We start from the raw sequence: 27,502 nt of genomic DNA, 5'->3' as shown, positions 1-27,502 counted from the left end.
CCTAGGCTTGTTTATTTCCCTCCGCAGCCCCTTAAGGCCCGGTAAAAGTTACATTTGTCTTTATTAATGACGACCGCTCCGCCAAAAGTGGCAGAGGTGGGGAAATAACTGCAAACACTTGTGGGGTTATTAATTGCCGTCTTTTGTTCTTCCCTTCTTTCCCCCAGTCAACATATTCACTGCCCTAGAAGCTGCTCTATAACTCAAGCTTGCTTCCAAGAATTTCTTTCTAAGTACTTGTAAAAAAAGAAGAGAGACGCTAACAAAACACAATCTTTAAAAAATAAATAAAACCACATACAGTGGTACCTCGGGTTACAGACGCTTTGGCTTACAAACACTTCAGGTTACAGACTCCGCTAATCCAGAAATAGTACCTGGGGTTAAGAACTTTGCTTCAGGATGAGAACAGAAATTGTGCGGCAGCAGGTCCCATTAGCTAAAGTGGTACCTCAGGTTAAGAACAGTTTCAGGTTAAGAACAGACCTCCAGAACGAATTAAGTTCTTAACCCGAGGTGCCACTGTACGTTTGTTCTGATATCATGAGCGCTTACTGTCATTTAAAACAACCAAATATTTGATCATTTTGCATTTATTGCTGGAACAGACCCTGATGTTTACAGACAAAGGGCAAGATATTCATTATAAAAATACAGAAGATAATGAAAAGAATACAGTCAAAACTGTGTAGTTTCTTACCTGGAGCCTCTATTGTCTCCAGTAGTAGTAATCTCTTAATTTACACCCATCTTCTGCATTGTTAGGGCTACTTCTGTTCCCTTACTGTATTCATTTGACTACTTCTCTTTTCTCAGTACCATGTCCTTCTATTACACATTTACTTTTTATTCTGCAAAAAATGCCCACTTTTGAATGCTACTTTTGTCATGCTCGCTTTTCTAGCTCTTGTGTTGTTGATTTCCTGTAGGAATTAAATATACACCAATGATAGACATTTACATAAAACTTTGCTTCCTAGTGAAATCTATGTTCAAGAGAGTCTAATGGCTTTTTATTTTAACTTGTCAGGGATATTGAGAAGTGTTAGTTTTTCAGTACTGATCTAAGAACTCAAAGTAATGTGCATCGTGTAGTGAAGGCATGATCCTAATCTGAAGTAAAGGGCTCAGCTGAATAATAATAATAATAATAATATCAAAAACTGTATGCTTGAATTACTCTGGTTATTTGCTCCCCTTCTCCCTTTACATGAAAGTCAGCCAACTGTACCCTTTGTATTATAATAACACAAAAAGAAAATAATAAAGCATCAGGCTTGCTGTACTTGAGGTTATATTGGTTATGCCACATGGACAATTGACTCAAAACCATATTTGTTATGTGTGAATGGGAGACAAAGTGGCATAGCCACAGGGTATTGCTGTAGAAAATATTGGTGACACTTTTCATTTTAATTTTTTTTGTTGGTAAGTTATCTCCCTTAGCGCTCACTCCAGTGATGGTAGAAACCATGACTTCAGCACAATTTTGTCCTCAATGGGCTAGTCATACTTTGAACAGAAAAGTCCAAATCCATTTCCAGTACACAGAATTATCACCAGTATTCCATCACCCCATTTTTTTAAAGGAGATCTTATCTTTTTGTATCAATTAATTGGTACTATTACTATAGTTACAAAGTACTTTTTACAGGGCTTTTTTTCAGCTGGAACTCAGATGCAGAGAAGTTCTGCATTCTTATGAATGCAATGGGACTTACTCCTGAAGAGACACACATAGAATGGCCTTGTTAGGCTGCAGTTTCATGCATGCTGACTTGGGAGTAAGACTCATTGAACTTAGTGGGATTTTCTTTTGAGTGAACCTTTGTAGGGATGTCCTATTAATTTGCAAGTGCTTTGCATTCCCTGTTGTGTTTGTGCTCATAGCATCCCCTTGAGATAAATCTTTGTTGTTTTCATTTACAGATGCGATGTCAAAAGTCTTTAATTGTTCCTGCACACTTTTGTTCTGGATCTCTCCCTGCTTGCGAGGAGGGGAGGGGAGGGGAGGGGAGGGAACTCTGTTGCAACAGAAAAATAAAGTATCCTGCCTCCATCCATTCTTCTCTGACCGATCATGGACTTAGGGGACTTAGAGTCCCATGGGAGTTGGGCAGCAGAAGCCAAACTCCATTTTTTACATTAGAGAGACTTGTCAGAGGTCACACAATGTACATCCAGGGGGAAAGTGGTGCTTGAATGCCAGTCTCTCAGATCCACCTCTGCCTGTTTCATTTAGTGTGTACATTTTCTGATTTATGTTTACAATTAATATTAATATTAATTAATACCCATAGTCTAATGTAGTCACCCACCCACCAAAGGCCAGCAACAATTCTTCTAAGCAAGCCATGTATTAAAATAACTACTAAACTCAATTGTCTATAAGCTTAGGAAGGCACATGAGGAATAATTGGGGTTTTGCTCCAATCTGGTTTACCTTTGGCAGATTTTTAAAACAACAGCTCTGTTTAAAAACACACACACACAGAAAGAGAGAGAGACAGCCAGACAGCCAGAAAGACAGCCAGACAAAAACACTGCAAAGCAGCATATAAATAGCAGCAAAACTTGTGTGGTGGAGTTGTGTAGTGTGGTATAGTGGTTAAAGTATTGGACTGGGAAGATCTGGGTTCAAAGCCTCAGCCACCTATGGAGCTTCATTATATGTGACCCTGAAAAAGGCACTAAACTAGCACAATACTTTGACACCTGTCTGGAGTGAATCAGACAAGGTTGGATTTTTTTGGCATTAACCTCGATTTGCTGTGTCAGTTACTCGGTTTGGAGGGACATCATGAAACGTGGGGTTAATGGCACAAAATGGCATTAAACTAGCACTAAACTTTGGCATCAGTTGGGAGTGGGATCCAAAATTTCGAGGTCACACATTAATGAAGCTGAGCTCCCTGGGTGATCTGGGGCCATTCACTATCAAAGCTACCTAAGAGGGTTATTGTGAAGATAAAATGGAGATGGCAGGGGAGAAGAAAATGCTGTTCCTAATTTGTTTGTGAACACCTTTGCACAGGGTAAATACATAACCCCCCCTCATCCACACCTCCTGGTGTGTATGCAAACAGAAATGAACTGAAGCTGTGCTCATGTGAACAGCTGAGACTTAGGAAAGATCTGCGAAATGCATTGAAAAAACAACTGCACTGCTGACAATAATGGGAACACATCTTAAGACATTGGGAACCAAACCTGGGAAGAAGCATCATGATAGGCAATGTAGTTGCCCAATGACCAATGTGAGAGGTTCTGGAGTCCCACCTGGTCAAGGTACGGTCAAGGGAATTCAGTGCTATCTTCAGCTTCCAAACCGTTTTCAGTGACATCCCCACACCACATTGAATGCATTTCAGTGATCTACCCCCAAACTTGGCAGATCAAGGGGAATAATAGTGGCTGGGGTGCAATCTTGCCTCGGAGTAAGCCTCATCATATTTTCTAGAGCTCACTTCTGAGTAGTCCTGGCTAGGACCCTGCTCTGTGGGTACTTATTACTTAGCTAAGAGCTAAGTAACTCCAGAATCGTAACAGAATTTTCCAAAGTCACCTAATGCATGATATAAGCTCCCTGAGTTTTCCTGAGCTGTGTTTGTGCTGTGTTTTCTGCATTAGGAATTGTAATCGGGCAAAGGGTAGCAGCTCTGAGAGGCAGGGCTGACAAGCTTATTTTTATTTTACTTTTGCAACTGTGAAAACATCTTTTTTTTATCAGTGATCTCATCCCTAGAATGGTTGATAGAATTTTATCGGTCTGCTGACCACAAAACCTTTGCAGTCACATGAAGTGCCTCCTGTCTGTGTATTTTTCTAGCATTAACATACATTGTGTATGTGTATATTTCTCTAGCAGAGGGAGTATTTATGTAATGGGTGAGTTATGAACTTACTGTATCTTAAATCCCGTTCTGTAAAGACTTCTGGACAAAGAGCTGCTGAGCTCCCGCTGCCCACCTCACAGGAAGATAAAGAGAAGCAAAATGGACAGAAGAATAACAGACCTGCTTTTCTACACCACTGTTTCATTAATATAATCTTTAATACATATTTATTTGGTAGCGAGTAAATAAATAAGAGTGAATTAATTCACCACAATCCAAGCAATAGGAGAACATAAGAGCCAGTGGCCTATCTAGACCAGCATCCTGCTTTCACATTGACCACCCAGATGCCTGTGGGAAAATCTTGTGGATAAAATCTTGTGGGGGGCAAGTAAGCTCCACCCCACATGCTCAATCACAAGATGTGGTGCAAACACTATTTGAATGGAAATGCCCATCAACGTTGGGAACCCCTAACCCCTCAAATATTTTATGGGAGGGTTATAGGGACCTTGGCCCCTAGGAGTTGGCTCCTATGACCTGAAACAGGATCCAAGCACAAGAGTACTCTCTTGTCCGGTGACTTTCAGCAACTTGTATCCTGGAGCATTACTGCCTCTGACAGTGGAAGCAGAGCAGAGCCATTGCAAGGGTAATGTGTGCACAGAAAGAGGTCAGGATTTAGGGTTGCCACCTGTCCTGTATAATACAGGATTGTCCCGTATTTCAATGCAAAATGCTACATCTTGTATTGATACAGTTTTGTCCAGTATTTCAGGTCTTATCTGTCTGTCTGTCTATCTATCTATCTATCTATCTATCTATCTATCTATCTATCTATCTCTATCTATCTATCTATCTATCTATCTATCTATCTATCTATCATCTATCTATCATCTATCTATCTATTCATCTATCCATCTATCTGTCATCTGTCATCTATCAACTCTCTCTCTCTCTGTCTCTCTCTCTCTCTCTTCCTGCCAAGTTAGGGATCATCTCCAAATGCAAGTGTTTGAAAGGTTGTGTGAAAGGTCATGTATTTAAACTCTGGGTAGCCAAGCACAGACAGATTTACAAATTTGTGTGTGTGTGTGTGTGTGTACACATGTGTGCGCATTCGTGACAAATTCCAGACAGGCCATCCTATTAAGCTGCAATGGATTGCTTTGGAGTCAGCACCAGACCATGGGGTTGGGGGTGGAATCCTCTCCCAACTGCCCTGCTCCACCCTGTCCAGTATTTTGCCAGAACAAAGGTGGCAACCCTATGTAGATTGGAAAAGGGCATGACAAAGGACATAGCTCAGTTGCTCTCTCCATTTTCCCTAAGCAAGGCCTCATGTATCTTCTGCTAGATCTCCCAAGGATACAGTTTAGGATGGCTGACAACTAGATGGGGAAATCTGGCCCATCTTCCTCTATGCCATCAGAAGCAGATTCACGGGAGCGTGAGTGGTTTGCCCACACTGGGCACTGAGCCAAGAAGTCATCACAGGGAGCACTGCAGCAATGACTTAGAATGGAAGGTGAGAGGAGAGGCAGGGCGAGAGGAGGCATAGACTTTTGACACTGCACAGGGCAGCACTGAAATTTGAAGGGTTGTCTGGTGCAAGTTGAGAGCCAATGTGGCTTAGTGGTTAGGCAGCTGGACTTGGATCTTGGAGACAAAAAGTTTCAGTCCCCAACTCAGGCATGAAGCTCACAAGGTGACCTTGAGCCCATCACTGTCTCTTAGCCTATTCTACTTCACAGGGTTGTTGTGAGGATGAATTGAAAGAGGGAAAACCATGCACACTGCCACCTTTTGCTCTTTGAAGGGAAAAGGTGTGGCAGTAATCTAACAAATAAAGTTCAGTTTAAAGATGAAAATCATAAGAAACACGATCGAGGCCTGGAAGTTGCTTATCCAAACAAAGTCCATACCTCAAAAGAAGACCAAGAAGGCAGATACATATACCAGCTGGTCATCATCTTCACCCTCTGAACAGCAATCCTAAATATAGAAAGCCAACATAACATATGCCAGCTTAAATTAAACTGGCGTAAATTGTTCCTATTCTACATTCTATATGGTTGCAGAGACAGAAAATCAGGATTCTAAAATGACTGTATCCACTGATACAGAAAGTTCCTTGCTTTAGAAGATCAAATTTCTCCATGCTGGAGGGCAACAACAATGGTGATGAAGAGGATGGTGCAGCTAACAGAAGAGGTTCACCGGGCATCTTCATTACATATCTTTAGGCACCAGGCGAAAGCATTCCTCTTCTCCCAGGCCTTTGGCTAATTAAACTGTGTAGGGCAGGGTATTGTTTCATTTGTTATTCTGTTATGCATTTTTGTGTTTTTCTGCTGTAAAGCACCCTGTGATCCTCGGATGAAGGGCAGTACAAAAATTTTATAAATAACAATAAAATAAATAAGCTTGTCTCTGGCAGGCCAGCACAGCTCATGTGGAAATTTAACATTTATTGGTAATTTCTGAAGAGGGCCCTGGACAGGCAAAGGAAAGGAAGGCAAGTTTTGTGACGGTTTGTCTGTAGGTGACCCATAATCTGTTCACACATTAGGAACACAGGAGCACCTTCTTCTAAGAGCACAGGCTTGATAGAACAGATATGGGTTAAATCATGAGTAGGCAAGAAGGTGTTAAAGAAGGATGTATGCAACAACAGCAGCAAGAATACTTATCGCAAAGTATTGGAAGACACAAGATTTGCCCACCTTGGAAGAATGGCAGATGCAATTGATAGACTACATGGAACTGGCAGAAATGACCGGCAGAATCCGAGACATGGGAGAAGAACAAACAGAAGAAGAATGGAAGAAATTTAAAGATTATCTGCAAAAACATTGTAAATTATTTGAATGTTAAAGTGATGCAGGATAGTGAGATAATGTGGCATTAGTGACAAAGCTGAAAGGAATGTGCAAAGATGTTTTATGAGTAACAAGTAAAGAAACACAGTTAAATTAATCAAATGATGGGGGATTAGAAGATAAGTGGACAGCAGTGGGAATGGTTAATTTAAAAGAAATTAAGTAATATTAAAATTAGTCAAAATAGAGGAAGAATTTGCTGAAACTAAATTGGAAATTTGAATACAGAAAAGGGAGATGTGAGGAAGTCAGGAAAGTAAATTATATGAAATTAAGAGTTGAACTTATATATTTTTGTTTGGTTTTGTGTTTTTTACCATTTATTGTTTGTTGTTATGTTGTTTTGTCTTGTTTGTTATTATAAAATCTGTTGAAACCTTAATAAAATTTTTTTAATAAAAAATAATAATTAATAAATCATGAGTAGGCAAACTAAGGCCTGGGAGCCAGAGCCGGCCCAATCGCATTCTAAATCTGGCCCGTGGAAGGTCTGGGCATCAGCGTGTTTTTACATGAGTAGAATGTGTGCTTTTATTTAAAATGCATCTCTGGGTTATTTGTGGGGCACAGGAATTCGTTCTCCCCCCCCCCAAAAAAAATAGTCTGGCCCCCCACAAGGTCTGAGGGACAGTGGACCTGCCCCCTGCTGAAAAAGCTTGCTGACCCCTGGGTTAAATTGATGTCTTGGAAGCAGGAGTTGTTTGGCAGTTGTGTTGTGAAGGAGCCACATACTGCCTTATTAACTGGCTCTGTTTCTTGAAGGGAAGGCATAGGGTCTTCTCTGCCCTCTTGGTGATAGGAAAATGAATACAGTCATACCTCGGGTTACAGACGCTTCAGGTTGCGTGTACTTTTGGGTTTCGGCGCTTTGCACATGCGCCAAAGCACGACCCACACGTGCACAGACGCGGCGCTGCGGATTGTGAACGCTGCGGGTTGCGAACGTGCCTCCCGCATGGATTTATTTAATCCAATTGTTGCCATTATCAATGGAAAGTTCACCAATTTTGCTGTAGTCATGAGCAGGAAGGCCTGCTGGCCTAAACAAAGGCACAACATTTCCAATGTTTTATTTGTTGAGGGTTACAGGAACAGATTTGCTCCATAAAGGGATACTTCGATCGCAGTGGCGCACACCACTAGCAACTGAAGCCTGCTTGTCTCGCACTCTCTGCTGCTCCTGCAGGCAGCTTGCAACAGCGAGGTTTTTTCCCCCATGCGGTGCATCTGAGAGACAGCTGACATCCTTGGCGAGAGCTCTGCTTTCTGCAGCATCCCCCTCCCCATACATAAAAAGGCACAAGGAGCAGTGGCAGGGCTGACAGAAAGCCAAGGTAATCTTAATATTTATATCAGATGTTTCAGGGAAAGGTGGAGGGATAGCTAGAATGTCAAGGAGGCAGGCTAAGGTAATGCTGAGAGAGAGCCATTGAAATGAACATGGAATATATTCTTTCTAAGACAAAGGGACTGGAATACAAAGAGCAGGTTTGCGCACTAGATAGGAAGACTAGTGCTGATGGAATGAATGAAAAGTTTGGAGTGCAACTGAATGTGTTGTAATGTTTTATTTTCTTTGTTTTTATGCCAGGTGCAAAATGTTGGAGAGAATGTTCTGATATTCAAAGCTGGAAAGGATTCTGTTCCCCAGGTGACAGTTACTAACATGGCTATCTTTTTTTATCTCCTCAAGAGAGAGAGAAATAAATAAATAGAAAATATGTGTTGTATTCTCCAACAGAGGCAATTTCATTAGGACTATGTATTCTGGGGGTGGTGTGTGTGTGTGATTTCCTTATTTTCCCACTCAATATACTGGACCTGCAACTGTTATTTCCTAGCATTGTGTAGTCTTAACTGGGTTTAAAGGATGGGGCATCTCTTCCTAATGTATTCAAGCTCTGCATGTTGTGCCATGTGTCTGCATCCCAGCCACCATTCTGCATCCCAGCCACCAGCAAACAGAATTATTGCTGCAAAACCTCATGTCATGAAGCACAGTGCTAGTCTGGGGTCTGACGGAATTGCAAGGATTCAAAGGTAATATTCCAAACAGATCCACGTCACTCATGGTTGCCCAGCCATAACATTGCTAAGTCCTTTGCAATTGCTTAATGACTGTCTAGCAAAAGGTGTTAGGTTTGGTTTAGAAAGAGGTTGCCATATTTCAGGTGAACACTGCCGTCAATCCATGACTGGCTTCAGATTGTGATTCAGGCATTTCAAAGCATCTTTTTCATGCAGAGATGATGACCTGGCAGGTTTTCTACTATCTTCCCTGGGAAGTTTCACAAAAGAAACTAGGCTTGATCTAAAGTACACTCAGAAGTCAATTGGAGTTACCCACACAACCGCAACCCCCCCAAAAAAACTTTTTTATGTTTTCACTTGAAAATAATACCCTTTGATTTGCAAATTCTCTCCCCCCCTCACCTCCAGTGATTTTTGTTCATTTCCTCCCATTTGCCATATAGTACAAGGAAGGAAGCAGAGAGATTAAATGATAGGATTAAGAAAATACAACATGCATGTACAAGAGAAAAGATTCATCTGCCAGCCAAATTATTGTTTGTGTTTTTCAATGAGGACCATTGTGTTTACTGGCTAGTGTTGCATGTTCTTCTATTGTGGGCTGTGCACAAAACTCACTCTTGTACAGAATTCCTCCCCCCACCCCAAGTGTGATGAGCCAGAAATTCAAAATTGGATAGAATAAAACTTTTTGCAAATGCTTAGTATCTTGCAGAACAAGCCTATACATTCGCTTCACCCAGTTTGGTGTCCTCCAGTTGTAATTCCCATCAGTCCCAGCCAGCACAGCTTTGGGACTTGTAGCACCAGATTGGGGGAAGACTGTTATACACATTTGGCCAGAAGGACGTCACACCATGTCATTGAGGTTTACACCCAGGAAGGTGTGAGTCAAATTGCTGCCCCAAGGATTGGAAGGATCACATTTTGATGGCAGGCTACTCTCTCAGTTTCTCGGAGCACACTTATTTGTTGAGAGAACATGGGGTGCAACCACACATCATTTTTATGGCGCTAAACATCCTTCAGCTGTGTGCTTCTTTCACTTGCTTACTCTGTGTAAAGGGGGCGGGGAAAATCTTTTCCAGCATCAACAGGCATCACTATGCCCCAGTGACTCAGCTCTCAACAAAAAAACAATATTTTTGCAGCAGTAAGTTTACTTTTTTATCCTTACCCAACTAATTGTTCTTGACTGGTTTTGGGACCCAGGCTTACTGTTTTGGTGTGCTGTTTAGCAGGACATCTGAAAATGTGCACTTGCATGCATATACAGTGGTACCTCGGGTTACATATGCTTCAGGTTACAGACTCCACTAACCCAGAAATTGTGCTTCAGGTTAAGAACTTTGCTTCAGGATGAGAACAGAAATCGTGTTCCAGCGGTGCTGCGGCAGCGGGACGCCCCATTAGCAAAAGTGGTGCTTCAGGTTAAGAACAGTTTCAGGTTAAGAACGGACCTCTGGAACGAATTAAGTACTTAACTCTGGAACGAATTAAGTACTTAACCTGTATTAGTATCCGCACGGCTGGTAACCTCAATTGTGTAGAGTTCCAGATGGTTTTTGGTGGGTAAAAGCACATGCACTTCTTTTCAGACCGCAGAATAGGTACAAGTTGGAAGTACGAGTTAAAGGGGCAGCCACACCTCAGCTTAAAAATAACCCTGTTCTGCAAGAACTTCCCTGCAACGAAAAGTCCTTCCAAAGCCTCGTCTCTGAGGGCAGGGTGGGGTAGTGCGGTACAAACCCTGCAAAGGCTTCTCCTTCTATTTCTGGTGGGTAGCAAGGATCCAGAAGGGCTTTTTCCTTAAGGCAAGAAAGAGTCTCTGTGAGAGGGAGGCATTCCTCAAAGCTAGCTTTGCTATTGGTCTCTGTCCACCCTAGGAGCAGGGAATACCAGCAGCAAGGCTGTACACCAAAACACCTCCCTCTTGCAGTGAGAGGAGGCCGTTCTGCGAGGCTTTGCTGCTGGTCTCTCTTTACCCCTGGAGGTAGGGGAAACCAGCAAGCAATGCTGTGCAGCAGAATACCATGCCATTCTGCCACTGCTGCAGCCTCCCTTACCTGGGTTGTTTCTCTGGTGGCGGCAGAAGTGGTGGGGTGAGCGAATATGGCACCCTCAGCGAGGACAAAATTTGGTACCCCCTAAAGCCGTGTGTGTGATCAGACCAAAGGTCCATCAGTATCCTGTTTCCCAGGTGTTGGACCATTCTTTGGGAAGCCCACAGCATCACATTTATTATTTGTTTCCTCTTTTTAATAAAATAAATAAATAAATAAATATGTAGGTGATGTGAAATGCATAAAAACTAAAACAAGGTTAAAACGCAACAAAAATACAATGAACACATAAAAGACTAAAACGCCAGCTGTAGCAACAAAACATTTTAACACACCAGGAAACTAAAAACCACATCTCAAAGGAGCTAAAATCTCATGGGAGCTAAAACCAAGCAATATGAATTAGAAGAGACTAATATCAAAACGATATTAAATTATTTTCAAATGATATTAGAAGACCCGGGGAGCTGGGTGGGAAACACACTTTTACCTTGTTCTGAAAAGGTGACGGTAGAACAATCCTAACTATAGGAAGCTGGGATAATTTACCCTATTCCAAACTCCTTCCAGCAGCGTCTGGGAAGGGCTACGTCAGGCTACGCTGACAGGTGAACATTGGCTGGAGTTTTGAGGACTGGGCCCTAGGTCACAGTACTCAGCTGAATGGTGTTTGGAAAAGGTGTGGGTCTCCCTTGACCTTCACCCTCACCAATCCCATGAAAAACCCCTTTGAGAGGGGACTTAAAGCCCAAGATTGGCCCAAGTCCAAATTATCTCATCCTAGTGGATCTTGGTTTTCCATTATGCTGAAAGGCGGGTGCCCAGCAAGCCTCTCTAGGGTGTGTGTTCCACAATTGGGGGTAACTGCTGAAAAGGCCACCTCATTTGGTAGGCATCCTCCATACTTTGGATCGAGAAAAACCATCACATAGAGGTAGTATGTAGCCATTTCAACCAATAGCCACTGGTTTCTGTTGAATGGATCTTCAGCTTCACTTGGGCTGGACGGCACCCATAACAATCCATTTCCAATGGAAAAACGGATCTCTCCAGGTATCTCTCTATCTGTATCTGTCTTTCCTATTAAGTTATATTATATATATATTATGTGTTATTATGTATTTTCTACACGACAGTAGTACTTCTGTTTATTTTCTACTTGGGGGAACTTGACTTTAAAACAACAACACAAAACCCTTTCGTTAGGCAAAGGAGCAGTGCTCATCCTCTTAATACAAGCATTGTAACCAACGGCTTCTCATGCAAACCACTCTGTCTAATGTAGACCTTTCACTCGCACAAGATAATCTATCTTCAAAGCTATAAATCCAGGAGTCTTCAGCCAATCAAGCTGCCTAATTGGTTGAACATTTACAAACACTTGATAATTAAATTTGTGTTAAACTATATAAAAGGATTTATGTCCTACTTCTTCCAGATTGTTTTCCCCCTTTTCATTTTGCAAGAGTGAGCAGCCTCCTTCAGAAATTCCTTCTGCCTGATGCATCATTCAGGTGGTTAGATGCATCACATTATGTCAGTAATGTCACATTAGTAGCTCATTCCACTATAATGGGCTTGACACATCATTGGAAAAGCATATCAAGACTCCCAAATTTCAGACAGCCATGTCTGCTTCATAACCAAAGGGCCTTAATGTGGTGGATTTTAATTAGACTCAAGGTTTTTGGTGTTGATGGTGGTGTTTTTTGAGAGAGAGCAAAAGAAAGAGGCAAGTTTTGTTTTGTCCTGTTCGTTTACACACACACACACACACACACACACACACACACAGTAAACGTAAAGGTGAAGGACCCCTGGATGGTTAAGTCCAGTCAAAGGCGAATTATGGGATACATATAGATATGGGTAAAGGTAAAGGTACCCCTGCCCGTTTGGGCCAGTCTTGACAGACTCTAGGGTTGTGCGCTCATCTCACTCTAGAGGCCGGGAGCCAGCGCTGTCCACAGACACTTCCGGGTCACGTGGCCAGCGTGACGAAGCTGCTCCGGTGAACCGGCACCAGAGCAGCACACGGAAACGGCGTTTACCTTCCCGCTATAAAGCAGTACCTATTTATTTACTTGCACTTAAGGGTGCTTTCGAACTGCTAGGTGGGCAGGAGCTGGGACCGAACGACGGGAGCTCACCCCGCCGTGGGGATTCAAACCGCCAACCATGCGATCGGCAAGTCCTAGGCGCTGAGGTTTTACCCACAGCGCCACCCGCGTCCCATATATAGATATATAGATAAATTAAAAATATTTACACATGCACACACATGCACACAGTGTGTGTGTGTGTATATATATATATGTGTGTGTGTGTGTGTGTGTGTGTGTGTGTGTGTGTGTAAGTGTGTGTGTAAGTGTGTGTGTGTGCGCACACACACACTGGTTCACATGTGGTTTGAACATTATGAAGTTTCCCTTGGAACATGATGAGACACAAAAAAAACACTTAATTGCTCATTTGAGATTGTATGTATATGTATTTATGGGCATGAAAATATTATTCATTTCATTAAGGTCATTTGTGAAACAGAGCTCCACGCTAAACATTTGCTCAGGAAGTTTCATGCATTGCAGCAGAAGCACTGACCAAAGTGACCTGGGCCTTCACCATCTTTCTGCTTAATGTAAACGCTCGCTGCCCTTTATGTGCTGTACTCATTTCCGGAACATATAATCTTCCCATGAACAAGATGTGCAACTTCCTTCTTTTGCATGCTAACTAGAAACCTTGAAAGAGGATGAGTTAGCTGAATACCTTCCCTTGTCACTTGTGCAACAAAGGCAGCAGTGGAAGGGCAAGAAGTGGTGTTTTTGTTTTGTTTTGTTTTCTGGAAGAGATTAGGGCTGCAATCTTAAACACACAATAGAGAGCTAGCCCTGGGTCATCTGCAGTGGGCCACAGATCACTTGACCCTTCCCCCCTTTTTGAAACTTATTTTCCCCCTCTTTGCTTCTAGGGTGGCTGGACACACTTCAGTTTGCAGCCTGGCGAGACCCTAGTCGGCCACCATCTTCATTTACCAGAAGCATCTCTATGTATAAATTTTCCTATGGAAATGTGCATTATGGGCCTGTGTCTTAAGTCCCCAGAAACAACCCTGTGGTTTGTTAATATCACTTGTTAATATTATCAGAAGGGATGAGAGAGAAATCAGTTAGCATTTAAATGTATTCTTACCTAATTCTCACTTTCCAAAACAATTAGCAAACTGAAACATTGAAATTTGCATGTCTCCAATTTTTGCAGTGTAATGTGTGCAAAAATGCAGTAGAGGAAACTGTGTATGTCACATCTATAAGTAAAAATAACACAGAAGAATGCATTATATTGGCGGGAATTGCTTTGCCAAAATGTGTATATTATTCACAGTAAACTGCTAGTGAATTTTTGTGAGCTTTTCCCCCCCACAAAACTTGATGTGGAAAGGTGTAGAACCAAACTTCAGTTCGGAATAAATAACAAAATTTTGATTGGAGAACAATCAAAATTGACATATTTGTCCACCTCTATCTATCAGCCACTTATACCTGCTTGCAAAATATTTTTACAGGCCTGCAGTAAGAGTCCTGAAAAAATAAAGAATGAACTAATGTAAGGAAATAATGAAAACATAGTATGCTTCAGGGATGGGGAACTTTTTCTTAGACCAAATATGGGTGCAGCAACACATGCAAATGGACTAGATAACCCTCTGGACTCCTTCAAACTCTGCAATTCTAGGATTCTATGAAGTAGGTCTGATTTAAGAGTCTGGCCTGGGAAGAGGGGGTGTTGATGAGAAGAGATGTGGTTTGGGGAGAGTCCCAAAGGCCAGGTAGAGAAGACTGGAGGGCCACATTTCATCTCTGGGCCTGGTATTCTCCATGCCCTGGAAAATTGCATTAATTTTTCATCGATAATTTGGGACAAATACAACTTATCTACTGACATTGTACAACATAAATGTTTCACAATGGTACCTCGGGTTACATACGCTTCAGGTTACAAACGCTTCAGGTTACAGACTCCGCTAACCCGGAAATAGTGCTTCAGGTTAAGAACTTTGCTTCAGGATAAGAACAGAAATCGTGCTCCCGCAGCGCGGCAGCAGCAGGAGGCCCCATTAGCTAAAGTGGTGCTTCAGGTTAAGAACAGTTTCAGGTTAAGTATGGACCTCCGGAACGAATTAAGTACTTAACCCGAGGTATCACTGTATATCACTTCCTGTTTTGTATGTGTGAGAGACGGGGGGGGGGGGGGGAGAAGGAGAAAGAGAGAAATAGTCCAGTGACAAAGTTCTACAAATAGAAAGTGTGAGATCCTTATTTCTCCAGATGAGCAGGTATTTATACAAACAGTCATACCACCAGATAATAGAAGTGAAATTACTTACTTCCTCAGAGGCAGGACAAAAGTGGTCACACAATCAGTGCTCCCTGTGCTCCCTTGGAATGTGGAAGAGGAATGAATGAAAGTCTACAAAGAGATTGTATTTCCCAATTAGTTTCTATAAAATGCAATGATGAACATCAAAGATGACATTTTCTCAAAATCTCATGAGATACCAGCGTAAACTTACCACCTGAATGGCATGGTAATTGCAACATTCCCACCCAAAAATGAAATTTAGAACTTAATGCAGAATTTTTGCCTTATATTTGTGACATAATTCTAAAGTATAGTAGAAAGCAGAACATAAGAAACCGAAAAGTTGAATGCCAGAGTGATTTCTTTTTTCTTTTTCTTTTTTTCAAGAAGAAGCTTTCATGTTGACCTCTACTCTCTAGAAAAGTAAAATCTGTTTCACATCAGAAGCTATGGGGACAGAAGAATACATGGGAAACGAATAGTCATGGCAGTTTATAGAGGACCAGTTAGGTTTCCTGAAATCCAGGGGGATTCATGCCGTAAGCAAAGAGCAACAAACAGCAGGTGATAGGAAGGATTTAAATGAAAACAAGAATACTTTGAACTCAAGATGCTTTCATTCATTGTCTGCACATTTTCCAACCAAAGGGTGCATTTCAAAAACAAACAAGCACATGATACGAAAATGAAAGGAGAAGAAGTGAGAAAAACTGTACATCCCAAATGTTCTGAGTGCTAATAAGTGAAGTATATGTATATGTACTGTATATGTATATTTATATGTGTGTGTATATGTATATGTATGTATGTGTACGTATATATCTATATATTCCTGTGTGTGTACACACACATATATACACATATATATCAGAATATATATAATATTACACATTATTATAATATAATATAATAATCACTCCTTATTTCTTTTTTATACATTTGATCGTTCTGTATTTTAAAGTGTTCAATGCATCATAAAAGTGGGTAAAAATATAAGAAAGTCTCTGAACACACACATACACACACACAACATTATATGTCCCGTGGCTACAATACAGGTGACATCAAGTTGACCCACGCTGGTTCAACCTGGGTACCACCACCCCAACTCCTAGTCATTATCTGTCCGCCTAACCTAACTCATGGAGCTGTTGTGAAGGGCTGGAGGCAGAACCATGTACAATACCACGAGCTCCTTGCAGTGGAAGGGTGGGTAAAAGAACAACAAAGCCCTTAGCAAGAAGGTGCACCAAATAAGGGCTGTAGCTCAGTAATCCAAACCTTGGGAGCTCCCGGTTGGGCTAGGAGTGTCCCCTGCCTGAACGCCCGGAGAGCCACTGCCAGTCATTGTCACTCAGCTGTGTCAAGTGGACATTGGGAAACAGGACAGAAGTGTTGGCGTTATCGCCAGGGACACTAGCACGGTATTTCTCACATCCAAATGCACCCTTCTTTTCACTGGTTCCTCTGAACTGCTGCCTCAGTTCAGTGGCTCTTGGATTCCAGCTGTAAATGCATTTGCTTTTTAATTTTCTAACATCCTTTGGTAAGAGATTAAAGCCCCTAAGACTCAAGGCTTCCCTTTGGAATTATGGGTTCTCTTCCAGTATTTCCTATCAAATGCAAAAGGCTATAATCCTATAACTGTTTAGCCATTTACTGTAATCTGATGCCATAAATCCAATCAAAAACCCATTTCCTTTCAGAATTTATGGTATAGATTTGTGTAGGGTTTGAAAACAAACAAACAAAAAACCCCTCATGGGTGGAAGGGCTTACTTCAAAAATGTAGAAACCCAATGATCTGAATAGCAACTAAGGTCTGCACGCGGCAGTTTACTGCCTATACACCTATTAGCTCAGAAACTAAACCTCAAACTGTAAATCGCCTAAAATATAAAGTATGTTCACATACTTACAGAGTTTGGCATTTTATAGGGTTTCATCATCCGTGCAGTTTTACTGTCAACGGACATATTATGCAAACTGGATAATTTAATATTGTCTACATTAAAAAAAACACCAGCAAACCCTACAGTATACATAAGTTTTATGGACCTGTTTCAATGCTGTTCTGCATTCCTCTCCCCGCCTTCCTAATATATATCACTTTCCTCCATACTGAATGTCTCCCAAACAGCAGCCTTTGTCGGCATTGATTCAGAACATCATCATCATCTGCAATGAGGTGATAACACCTGTATTTATATCTGCCAAGGGACTGACTCTGGACGATGAAAACAGCCACCATCAAAAAGTATAATTCTTTGCCATGGGCGTATATCAGCATTTTTCTTAATTATTTTTGACAGTTTATCTATTGCACGATGAGCTTTCACAAGTGACAAAAATAACTGGGGTAGGAAAGGACATGTTTTATGAGCCACAGTCAACAAAATGCATTTCCTGTTAGATATTCCCATTAGAAATCCGGAGAATCTATATGGAGACAAAGAAATAGTACACAAAGATACAAGAGGGCTGCATTTATATTTGCCAAGGTACTGGTCAGCTTCAACATAAAAATAGCAGTTGCATCAGGGATAAGCCTAGCCCTTCAGACTTTGTGAGGAAGAGAAGAGGGGTTAAACTTGAAAGAGTTCAGAAAAAATAATATATACATCTTGCAAGCAGTAGCGTAAGGGTTCAGCTCTTCTTAGGTTGTATGATGAGAACCTTTTAATTGGATCGAGCCCATGATCCATCCTATCTCCATTTATGGTCAGTTGCAGATGCTAGAGAAGAAATGTAGAAAACTACCAGCCAGCAAAGAATCTCATGCTCCTTGCTTTCTGGTTCAGTGACAGCTCCAGCAATAAAGCCCCATATCTTAGAGCATAACTGAATCTTTTGTTGCTGCAGCAGCTGGAGAACAAGGTACATCTCTGAGGGATTCCTTGTACTTTGCCACCAAGCAGCACCACATCACAACTTCCTCCTTGCTTCTGACAGACTCTCATCTGGAATACATGGATCAATCTTTGGGAATTAACAACTGATTATCATTCTTTGTGGACCGGAAAGACTTTTCATTCCCTAGTGAAAAGCAACAAATTAGCAAAGAGAGGTCTCCTGAAGCACAGTTGCTTCTAAAGTCTAATTCTACGTGCACAGTCAATCCTATGCATATACCCCAAAGATATTGGGTCAGACAGACTGAGGGGTTGCTTGTTCACACAGTCAGTTTTGCCTCCCCGCAAAGGCTCCCTGAGGCTCCCTGGGGATGCATTCACACACAGCAAATCTCCCATAAGGACTGGAATCTCGACTGATAACACTTGCACTTTTTTAGCGGCAATTTCTGTAATCACAGCAACACAATTTGCAGCTACCGTGATAACAGGAATCATTCCTGAGAAGTAGCAGCTGCCTCCATTGAAAGCTCGGTTAATATGAAACATTCTCTGCATGATGCATCCCTGGAGAGCATGGTGGAGAGACAAAATTGACCGCGTTGACCTGCCTGGAGTCAGTTATTTCATTTCAATACAACAGTTTCCTTTTTAACATGTCATGGAAAACACGGAGTTAACAGCATTGACTCTCTCTCACTCTCTTTTCCCGTCTCTCTCTCTCTCGCACACACATACACAGCAATTTTGTAATACTTTCCAAACTAATATTATCAGACAGACCCTTATGTCTCTGACCTTCTGTTCTCAAGGCAATCCAAAACAAATCTGATTGCTATAACAAATATTTTCATATGTTCCTCTTCTGCAGAATCACAGGGTTTGCAACATTTTCTTTAATGAACAGAGAGTGGCGATGGTTGCTGTTTCTGTTTTTTGTTTTTAAAGCGGGAGCGAGAATAAGGAAAGGGGGGTTGAAATGGCCTATTGAGTGGCTGTTATCGCTTTGGGACAGTGGGGAAATGTGAACTAGGAAAAAGGCTGAAAGTGATCAAGCAAATGTCAGTTATCATCCCAGAAGAGAAGATCCATGGGCAAACTCACAAATGTATGTTAACCACTCCATGTCTTCAAGACACTGGTTGCTCACAAGCCACAAGATTAGAATCATGTTGGGGGGCGGGAAGAGACAAGGCCATTGACCCTGTCCCTTCCGTCACATCCTTGTCTCCTGTTCCCACACCACACATTGTAGAGTGAATGTCTCCTGCCAGGAGCCTGCCATACAATCACCCCCATTGTTTTGCCTGGACACTGAGGTCCATTGCCGAGGGTCTTCTGGTGGTTCCCTCGCTGCGAGAAGCCAAGTTACAGGGAACCAGGAAGAGGGCCTTCTTGGTAGTGGCACCCGCCCTGTGGAACGCCCTCCCATCAGATGTCAAAGAGAAGAACAACTACCAGACTTTTAGAAGACATCTGAAGGCAGCCCTGTTTAGGGAAGCTTTTAATGTTTAATAGACTATTGTATTTTAATATTCTGTTGGAAGCCACCCAGAGTGGCTGGGGAAGCCCAGCCAGATGGGCGGGGTATAAATGATAAATTATTATTATTATAATCAGGATTCTAAATTGCACAGGAAGAATACATGTGCAGAGAAAGTAGGGTCGCCTCGCCTCAAAAAGGATATTGAGAAGTTTTCAGAAAAGAGCAACCAAAAAAACCAAGGGGATGGAGCAACTCCCCTATGAGGAAAGGTTGCAATATGTGGGACTTTTTAGTTTAGAGAAAAGGAAAGCAAGTGGTGATATGAAAGAAATTATATAATGTTGCCTGGCATGGAGTAGATAATGGTCCCCCCCCCCTCTCATAGAATCATAGAATGGTAGAGTTGGAAGGGACCACGAGGGTCATCTATAGTCCAACCCTGTGCAATGCAGGAATCTTGCCCAACGTGGGGCTTGAACCCAGAACCCTGAGATTAAGAGTCTCATGTGCTACTGACTTGAGCAGCCCCCAATATGTGGGGAGCAGCCCCCAATATGTGGGGAGGACCCCAACATGCAGCCCCCAATATGTGGGGAGCAGCGGGGGCAAGTAATGAGGGTACGATGGAGAGTGCTGGGCTAGCTTGTGCCTCATGACCCCATGAGGGGGATGACAGCTGAAGAAGGCTCTAACACTCACTCACATCCATTATGGATTGGTGGAAAAATCAGGTAAAGGATCCATGGACAGTTAAGTCCACTCAAAGGCGGCTATGGGGTTGCGGCGCTCATCTAATTCTCAGGCCAAGGGAACCGGTGTTTATTCACAGACAGCTTTCCAGGTCATGTGGCCAGCATGACTAAACCTCTTCTGGCGCAACAGAACACCATGACGGAAGCCAGAGTGCACGGAAATGCCGTTTACTTTTCCTCCGCAGCTGTACCTATTTATCTACTTGCACTGGCGTGCTTTCAAACTGCTAGGTTGGCAAGAGCTGGGACAGAGCAATGGGAGCTCATTTCATCATGGGGATTCGAACCGCTGACCTTCTGATCGGCAAGCCCAAGAGGCTCAGAGGTTTAGACCACAGCGCCACCCGCATCCTGTTCCCCATGCACAGAGTGAACATGCTGAGAAGAAGATCTGAAAGGGGCTTGACGTGTTCCCATCCATGGACAGAGGTCAAAAGAATGAGTAGGCCTCTCCAAAGGCAGCATGGCTGGTTTCCCTTTTGAAGGAAGTACAGTGGTACCTCGGGTTAAGAACTTAATTTGTTCTGGAAGTCTGTTCTTAACCTGAAACTGTTCTTAACCTGAGATACCACTATAGCTAATGGGGCCTCCCGCTGCCGCCGCGCCACAATTTCTGTTCTCATCCTGAAACAAAGTTCTTAACCCGAGGTACTATTTCTGGGTTAGTGGAGTCTGTAACCTGAAGCATCTGGAACCTGAAGCGTCTGTAACCCAAGGTACTACTGTAAAGTTATGCATATTACCATCTAAAGATGAGGGATCTGAAAGACCATTAAGCCCAGAAAAACAGTAATTGCTGTACTTCCCAATGCAAATTAACACACACACACACCATACCCAGAATTTCATTTCAGTGTAACATTGTAAAAGATGGAACAACATATTTGAGAAGGCAAGGACAGGGGGTCATTTTGGGTGCCTGTTGTATCTCACAAAGCTGCCCTTGAGAGCCCATGTGGCATAGCTGGAGACAGCTGATTCTCCCTGTCCATTGAATCCCTACTCCCTATGGGGACTTGACTTGTCTGCTAGTTAGGACAAATATCAGCTAGTTAGACCTCTGATGGTGCTTTTGTGGATGGAGAAACATGCCCCATGGGATGCTTACAGGGACTGCAAGTGAACCATATGCTTCTGTCAGTCGTGAGAAACATCTTTGATAAACTGAAATACTTCTAGAAATTGCTACAGTAAATGGCCATTATTCTTAGCTCTCCATTGAAAAATGATACAGCCTGAAGTCAAGAAAAAGAAGGAAGCGGGGGGGGGGGGGAGCCCACAGGCTTCCCAGTGAGAAAACCCCTTAATCCTGACTACAGTATTTAAAATGAAATTTACTTATCTCTTACACAATTTGAACAGCGGCTTTTTAATTACTGCTGATTGTTAAAGGTGATGTTGTGCAGCCCTAAAGATTTAAGATGAAGACATTCAATTGCTGGAACACATCCTCTGGTTACCAGTACTACAATCGAAAGCCCATAGGTATCATAGCAGAAACGATCATATAAAAAAGCATTAAAAAGCATTTATTTAAGTGAGAGCAAGCATGGAATCCTTCCCAAGAGCGTGGGGGTAGGGGTGGAGAGGGAATCTCTGTGTGTGTTTTTGGAGACACAACAACAACCAAACCATGAAATACACAGTTGAAACGTTTGGGATCACTGTGAAAAAGTTCCATGTTCGCTTGTTAAATAATGCTCCAAGGCAGTCTAAAGCATATGAATGGTTCTTTCACAGGTCACAGATTCCATTCAGTTGTTGGACATTGTTATTATCCGACCGAAATAGACAGTCCTAATTAATATTCTACACATACCTGGGAGAACATTCTTAAGGAATCCATCTTCTGGTGGCTTGGGATATATATATATATATATATGTATATATATATATATATATATATATATAACGGTAAACATTGAAAATTGTGACTAGTTAATGTACTGTAAACACCGTGATACTATTAAAAGTTTAATTTAATAAAGACACCACCAATAAATAGACTTGTTTACCCGGTTTTCCTTGTCTTTTACTACCCAACAGTTCTACCATGTATATTAAAGTTGAACTGTGAAGTCATTTTGCAAGTAATTATATTCTTGGCACTTTTCTGAACATAATATAACAATTACCACAGCAACCGCATTTTTATTAGGCTCCTCTGAGGGAGAAGCGGATTACTAGAAGGGACAGAAGGCGCTTCTAGACAATGCTAATATTTGCTCTATATCAGATGGAGGAAGCAGCAGCCTGATATAAATTTGGATCCACGTTGGAAGGACAGCCATAATTCTGCATGGCAATTCCTGCAAGAAAGAGCTGATACACGCAATACATTTCAGAGACGTAGCAGTGCTCTTACAACACCTCTTCTCCCTATTTCGATGCTTCGAGAGAGATAGTGTTGTACTTGTTGTTTTCTGGGGGGGGGGACACCATTAATTGTGTTTTTGATAACATGATTAAAATATGAAAATTAATAGTTCATATTCATTCCCCATTTTTAAAAAAACAAACAGCAATATCCCCAACAGTATATAAGGTTCTACATTTTCTTGTAGCACTGTTGAGCTGCACTTATCATACTTACGCAAGTTGCAAGATTGGGGCAATTGTCATAGGCCTTATGGAATTGGTGGAAGGTTATCCAGTACAAATGAATAAAAATTTCAAAGTAGCCTTGATTATGTAGGAAGTTAACTCTCTGATGAAAAGTAAGCATGGGTAGAATTCTAGACCTCTGGAAAAGCTGCTATTAAAAACTTCCAAATACCGTAGGTTTTTTGTGCGGTTTTTGGCCTACAGCCCTTCTTCTCTAATTGAATCGAACTCAACAGCACCTTCTCCATAAGAGGTCTAACTAACCTTGTAGAGTTGAGAGTGTCAGTGAGAATATGGATAGGAGACATCTAGTACAGAAGCATAGAAAACTGCCTTGTACCTAATTAGCTCTCTGGGATTTCAGGATAGGTTCTCTCCCAACAAAATACTTCTTCACACAGAGCATAATGGAATTTCCCATTAAGAGATATAGGCCTCATTTGCACTCTACATTTAAAACAATATCCTACCATTTTGAGTAATCATGTCTTCCCCCAAAGGATCCTGAGAACTGTACAGTCATACCTCGGGTTACAGATGCCTCAGGTTGCGTTTTTTCAGGTTATGGACCGCCAAAACCTGGAAGTACCAGAACAGGTTACTTCCTGGTTTCGGTGGTCGCGCATGTGCAGAAGCGCTAAATCGCTCTTTGCGCATGCGCAGAAGCACCTAATCGCAACCCGTGCATGTGCAGATGCACCGCTGCGGGTTGCAGACGCTGCGGGTTGCGGACGTGCATCCCACACGGATCACGTTCGCAAGCCGAGCGTCCACTGTAGTTTGTTAAGGGTGCTGAGAGTTCTTAAGGAGAGCCCTATTCCCATCACAGAGCTATAATTCTCAGAATGGTTTAACAGTCAACCCTTCTTCCCAGTGATGTATGGGAATTGTAGTTTGTGAGGGGAGTAGAGCTCTCCTAACTACAATCAGCAAACAAACTGCAGCGCCCAGAATGCTTTGTGAGAAGCCATGGCTGTTTAAAGCAGGATGATACTGCTTCAAATGTATATGGACGATAGGGCCAATGGGATGGCGACCAACTTTGTTTGCTTTAAAAGCAGACTGGACAGATTCAAGGAGGCGGAGAATGAGATCAGTGGCTATTAGTTACAATGTCTACATCAGGGGTCAGCAAACTTTCTCAGCAGGGGGTCAGTCCACTGTCCCTCAGACCTTGTGTGTGGCTGGACTACGGTATATTTTTTGAGGGGGGCGGGATGAACGAATTCCTATGCCCCACAAATAACCCAGAGATGCATTTTAAATAAAGGGACACATTCTACTCATGTAAAAATACGCTGATTCCTGGACCGTCCGCAAGCTGGATTTAGAAGTTGATTGGGCTGGATCTGGCCCCCAGGCCTTAGTTTGCCTACCCGTGGTCTACATATTACCTCCAGGATCGGAAGAAATATGCCTTTGAATACCAGTTGTTGGGGCTCGATAATTTGGAGAGTCCTGTTGCACTCATGTCATCCTTGTGAGCTTCCCACAGACATCTTGTTGGCCACTGAAAGATCAGGGAGGTGGACTTGATGGGGCTTTGGTCGGACCCAGCAAGGCTCTTCTTATGTTTATGTATTTCTGCTCTCAGGGTTGATTCCTCATCAGCTCAGCCACAGTGGAAGAAAGGCAAGAGGCAGCTACTCCTGATAGGTTGTCCCATGTCCAAGACTAGCCCTATCATTAGCCAAATTGAACCCTTCTCCTCAGGGAGCAGATGTTCAGAGGCAGCTGTGACTGTCCCTCAGCTGTTTCCCTCTGGTGGAAGAGAGAGCTCTGGGTCCCACTTGGTCTGTTTCCCCCTGCAAAAAAACAACAACAACAAAACAAACACCCTCCACTATTTCTGTTTCTCTGAAGTGTGACAGTGGATGTTATCCCATTGCCAGTGTTGAAATATGATTCAGCCGTCAGTCCAGTTGGCGTCTGTATATACAGGAGGCTGCCATCTTTGGCATTAGGCAGCAATTTATGTTGGGCCAGCCCAGTATATGCCGGCTGCACGAGGGAGACTGCTGGAAACTTATTGGCTTCCCATAACCTCTTCTAGGAAGCACACGGAGGGAGAGACCACTTCTCATCCCTTGCCATAGCTTCTCTACAGCACCAAGTGTCAGTAGCAGATGGAAAGGGTCAGACCTTTCTGTTTTCCCTACTTTGAACTCTTTTCTATCACTGATGTCAATGGGGTTTTCTTAGCTTCTAGAGTGGGCCCTGCTTCAAGTGGTACCCTGAAGTGCCCGAACGGTGTGCCAAGTATTTTAAAAGTGTTCATATTTGGTCTCTGTGAGTTTGTGTGTGAATTTGGATGTACCTTAGGCAGTACAATGTCTTCTCAAGCATCCTAATGCCCCTATCTCTCTGGCCCTGGGGACTCTCCCAAGGCCACACTCCCTAGCTGCACCTCATACTAACCCTGCTTTTTCTTGAGTGTCTTCTCTTTGCCTGTCTGGAATGTGCTCTTGAACACGGATAATGCCTCTTTCCTACCTGGATGGAGCATAGAGAGGAACATAAAGAGTTTGTCCATTAACTAGCCTACAATGAGTGTAAAATTTGCATTCATTGCTCTGTTCACATTTGCCCTTGCCATGTGACCCTCCCAAAAATACTATCCAGAAAGGAATGTGCCCCTTGGGTTGAAAAAGGTTCCCTATCCCTGATTTAAAACATGTTGTACATATATTTTCTGTCTTCTTATGTTCAGTATTTATACATAGTACAGGACCTTAGACCATAGACCACATGCTTTCATTTGCCAGGACTAAGAAGTTCGTAATTATCTAAACACACACATACACACACACCCCAATCTGGAATACAGGGAGGACAGATTACACGTTTAAAACAGATAAATTGATAAAGCTACCATGAACAAAAACAGGAGCAAAATTTGGCCACAGCATGGTTAATAATCAGTTCTGCGCTCCCACTGTTTTAGTACATTTAGAATTCAGGGCACTATTGCACAGCAATGCCTCACTGTTGTTCTCATCTTACATTTCTGTATTGCTTGCATAAATGAATGACAGTGTATGACTAATTATCACATCTATTCTCCATGCATGCATGGAGGCAGTATTGTGGGTTACTCCCACACATAAATCCTCCATTGTCAGTGGCAGGCTAGACATTATTTTAATCTACAGTATGAAGCTATTTTATTAGAGCAATAAGCCCACGGCGGAGAGAAGTACCTCTTAACAGAAAGGCAAATATCAAACTATCTGCCCACTAAAATACTTCGGCGTATGGCAGTTCAGCTGAACGATTACTGCCTGAAAATGGCTGTCAAGTGTTTAGTATTTACACCATAATATGGGGAAATGCATAAAAAAATCCCATCAAAATAAATAGGCCCATTTATTTCCAAGACGTAGAGGGAGGCTAAGTTTCTTTGTCCTGCCACTTCAGAGTCCCTTGATAGCATTTTCACCATCTTTATTGTCTCTTAGATATAGATCCTCCACTGCGTAAGTATCGGGGAAAGCTCCTGGTAACAAACACCTAGACATATAGCAGATGCATAAGTGCATCTTGGGATAAATACATTAAAGACAATTAACTGCCATCATACTCCTCAATTACAATTTCACCCGCTCCTGTAGTGTACACCTGTGGCTTGTTAGTGACGCAACTCATCTTTTAAAGCAGCACGACGGTTCAAAGGTGGCTGTGCGAAATCTGTGCTTCCTTTGCTGCTCAAATATCCTTTGAATACCTGTTTAAACAAAAGGAAGAAGCACAAGAAATTAGCATTACCCAGCCATTTCAGAACAAATCACTTGGAAGTCATAGATTCATAGAACCGGAAGGTAGTCAGTTTTGTCCTCTTCTTCATGGGCACCCAGTCCATGACAATGAGACTTTATCATGTAAACTGCCCCAAGATCTTTTGATGAGGACCAGTATATAAATCCAATAAATTATAAAATAATAAAGAACCACCAGAGGCACCAACAGCCATGTCAAAAGGCCCTGCAGCTCTACCTATAGCATATCCTCAGACCTTGAACTGACCTCATCCAGACCAGAATATAAAACTTTGTCTTTGTGTGTTACTTTTTTTCTTCCTTGCTTTCCTCCCCATTTTCTTTTCTTTGTTATTATTTTGTTCTCTTCAGATAGTAGCTTTGTTTGGAATTTATTGCATTAAATGTTGAAAACCTTTAATAAAATTGAGTTAAAAAACAAACAAACCAGATATCAGACGCTCCTGAGACAGGAAGGGCATTTTGCCCCTCAAAGAATTCTGGGCACCAGAGTTTCTTAAGGGTTCCTAGGAATTGTATCTCTACCAAGGGTAAACTACAGGGGGCAGAATTCTTTGAAGGGGTGGGGAAAACGCTTTCCCTGTGCTTTAAAGGTATTGTGTGTACACGATGAAGGTCTTCCTGAGCACTGCATGTCCCAGGGATGGGGAACCTGTGGCCCTCCAGATGTTGTTTATTTGCATTCTTTTCAGCCCTAGCCAGCTGAGACCCTGGCACAGAGCCCCCACTACTGGCTTCCTAGCCCAGTGTAGTAAATTGAGGGTTGCCATATGTCCTCTTGTTCGGGGACATGTCCTCTTTTTTCATGGGTAGAGCCACCATAGTGATCCATAGTTAAAAGCAGAAGTCGGCAAATGT

This window comes from Podarcis melisellensis (genome assembly GCF_964234715.1).
Source record: "Podarcis melisellensis genome assembly, chromosome: 5".
Lineage (NCBI taxonomy): Eukaryota > Metazoa > Chordata > Lepidosauria > Squamata > Lacertidae > Podarcis > Podarcis melisellensis.
Note: the sequence above shows the minus strand (reverse complement) of the source record.